The sequence below is a fragment of the Gigantopelta aegis genome, chromosome 7 (genome assembly GCF_016097555.1).
Source record: "Gigantopelta aegis isolate Gae_Host chromosome 7, Gae_host_genome, whole genome shotgun sequence".
Lineage (NCBI taxonomy): Eukaryota > Metazoa > Mollusca > Gastropoda > Neomphalida > Peltospiridae > Gigantopelta > Gigantopelta aegis.
This window is the reverse complement of record NC_054705.1, coordinates 21520502-21523631: the sequence shown is the minus strand read 5'-3', so window position 1 is coordinate 21523631 and position 3130 is coordinate 21520502. Positions and strand designations below refer to the sequence as shown.

At 33.6% G+C, this 3130-nt stretch overlaps 1 long non-coding RNA gene across 1 annotated transcript; it reads right to left on the bottom strand.

Annotated features, from left to right (window-relative positions):
• Window positions 1–1442: 1442 nt before the first annotated feature.
• LOC121376808 lies at window positions 1443–2630 on the bottom strand. Its single transcript, XR_005958531.1, has 2 exons — window positions 2208–2630; window positions 1443–1541 (listed from the first exon to the last, which is right to left on the bottom strand). It is a non-coding gene; the product is annotated as an uncharacterized LOC121376808 (long non-coding RNA).
• Between the last annotated feature and the right edge of the window lie 500 nt (window positions 2631–3130).

Here is a 3130-nt window from a genome sequence, read left to right as displayed (position 1 = left end):
GAAAAAAAAAAAAAAGATAAATTACTTTCCCCTTTAACCTGTACGAGCATGGTACGTCCTTAGCTAGGTTATCAAGTGCGTTAGGCGTGTGCGTGTGTGTGCGCGAGCACGTGCGTATCTTTATGTGCTTGCGTGACAAAACTATTACGTGTGTGTGTGAGAGAGAGAGAGAGAGAGAGAGAGAGAGAGAGAGAGAGAGAGAGAGAGAGAGAGAGAGAGAGAGAGAGAGAGAGAGAGAGCGCTCGTGTGTGCGTTTGTGTGTGTGGAGAATACGCGGTCACAGGCCACACGTTTTTGTCCTACTCTATATAAAGATAAAAATATGACTAATGGCCGCTCACTCCAGATACCGTTCTTACGGGCCTGGTTTAAGTACATCTGTGTGATCATTGTGTGTCTAACACTTGAAGCAGCAATACGTTTCATGTACGTAGGCTAGTAATGCCAATTTTATTTCTGACTACATAATCGCCTATCGATTCCTTAGGCACACAGCAGTTTTAATTATTACATGAAGACGAGTCCATGCTTATGTTCATCATGATCATTAGAAATGTTCTGAATTATAATACATCCCGACTTATCACTAGAAAGGAAATGTTTTATTTAACGACGCACACAACACATTTTATTTACGGTTATATGGCGTCGGAAATACGGTTAAGGACCACACAGATATTGACGGAGGAAACCAGCTGTCGCAACTTCGTGGACTACTATTTTCGATTAGCAACAAGATATCTTTTATATGCACCATCCCATAGACAGGATAGCACATACCACGACCTTTGATGTGACAGTCGTGGTGCACTGGCTGCAACGAGAAATTATCACTAGAATGCATTTCTAGCAATCGGATTGAAATCAGCTCCACTGATCTGTAACTATTATTAGAGCTGATTTCAGATTGTTCGAAAATGTTTTAATCAAATAAAACAAAATTAAGTTAAACTTAAAATAATAATAATAATAATAATAATAATAATAATGAAATGCTGCCTGCAATAACCTGTCACATACTGCCATGAGCTGTAGATATTCATTAAGACAACCGAAAAATAAATAACCCCCAAAATTCACACCAACATCAACAAAAAACACCCCCTCCACACACACACACACACACACACACACACACACAAAACAAAAAAACACCCAAAACAACCCGAACAATTAAAGCATCAACGGGTGTACAGAAATGAATACGGTACCCCCGGCAGTCTAAGCAAGAAACCTTCAACCAGTGGTACCACACGTTTTTAGAGGAATATGTACCTTTAAATATTGCCACCGTATTATAAATAGACTAATGTTTGACCTTTATCACAATTCCAGTCTATGTTAAAACAAGAAACGCCCTATTATGTTTTTCTGTAGTAAACCAATCACGTATACATGTGTATGTTACCGAAGGTTCTATATATAGCGCAGAAGACTTCAGCTGGGGTTTAAGGTCTTTATTCAGGGATCACCTGGAGGGATGTGAAGATCCCGATGTTTATAAAAACATTCGCACACAAATATATATCTCTATAACGACCCTGGAATAACAAAACAACATAAAATCAGTTACATTTTCCAGGTTAAGTACAATTTACTTCAATATTATATTACTAATGTACATTTAACACACATACATTTCAATTCAGACTCAAATCAAGTATAACTATAATTCAAAAGTTAATTTAATTATCACATCATTGCTATAAGCATGTGCTAAGCATGTCATAAAACTATATAAATACCTGTGTGTATATTCTATAACACACAGAATTACGACATCACATATAAGTAAATATTTAACCTACCGACTGTGAGTCAGGTCGTTTGAATAACGATGCTGGTTGTGCTACATCATTGATAACCTGTCAACAAAATACCACTTATAAATAGGAGCACATAAAATATACACATAGAATATATTCATATATACACTTAATAATAAAGTAGTTTAATAACTAATTTAGTTATTTACTTATTTGTATTATCAAACCTAATCAAATATTCGTCTTAGAAGACAAATATCTCTATATAATTATAAACATTATTAAACACTATACTTTAACTCGTTCGCTATAGAATAAGTTTTATCAACTGCTTACACATGCTAAGTTCTAATTTAAGACTTATCATAAAATATGCATACACTAATCTAGTTTACTACTTAAAACACATGGTTATATCTTAAAATATATGTTTGTATTTACCTGTGCTGTTAATAACTGTGCCGTGCAGAACTTGATCAACTATAAAACTTGCAATGCTGAAAACCACCTGTCTTGCTTGAATGTTTAAAAGTCTCTGACTCCAGAGAACACCAGGTAACAAAAGAAACAATAGATGAGCTTACTACTGAACGATTACCTGGCCTGAACACTGAGTTGAGGGTGAACACAACCCAAGCTGACAATACCAAAGACACAGGAAAACAATAGAAACAAAATAAGAAACAGCTTTGCACTATTAGAGTTAGAAAGAATAAAATATATGTAAACTGTTTTAAAATTGTAGTGTATGTGATATGCAATTTAAAACATCCGGTTACATGTATATATAGAGCGTAGGTCACCTTCCTTAAGCGGCCATTTCTTCCTTTCCAAACGATTTATAATGTAAATGCACCTGTAATAAGCGTGGCTTAATATAGTCCAGTTTAGAAAATAGTTACTCGTTAAAAAAAATATATAAATAAATAAATAAATTGTGAATAGGGAGTTATGTTAATTTTTTGAAGGTTGCATTTTTTAAAAAAAATTTGCTCAAGTGACCTACCTGAACTAGAAATCCATTGGTAGCATTTTTTTTCTGACCACTATCATGTCAGCCATCTTAAAATTCAAAATTGCCGTCATTTTCATATAGTTTCTTTATATATCTCCACTCCTATTTAACATAGAAACATTTATTTATTTTTGTCTATTTAAACGTATTATGTTAGTGAATTAAAATAATATTTTTTATTTTTCACCTCACATGGCAACCATCTTGAAATTCAACATGGACGTCATTCCATTATATTTTATATTTCTCTATCTTTACTCCCATTAAACACAGAAAAATAATTTTGGTGTCAGTTTACTTCTACATGTATTAGCTCAAATAATTATTTTGTAAAAAGGAAAATTATTGT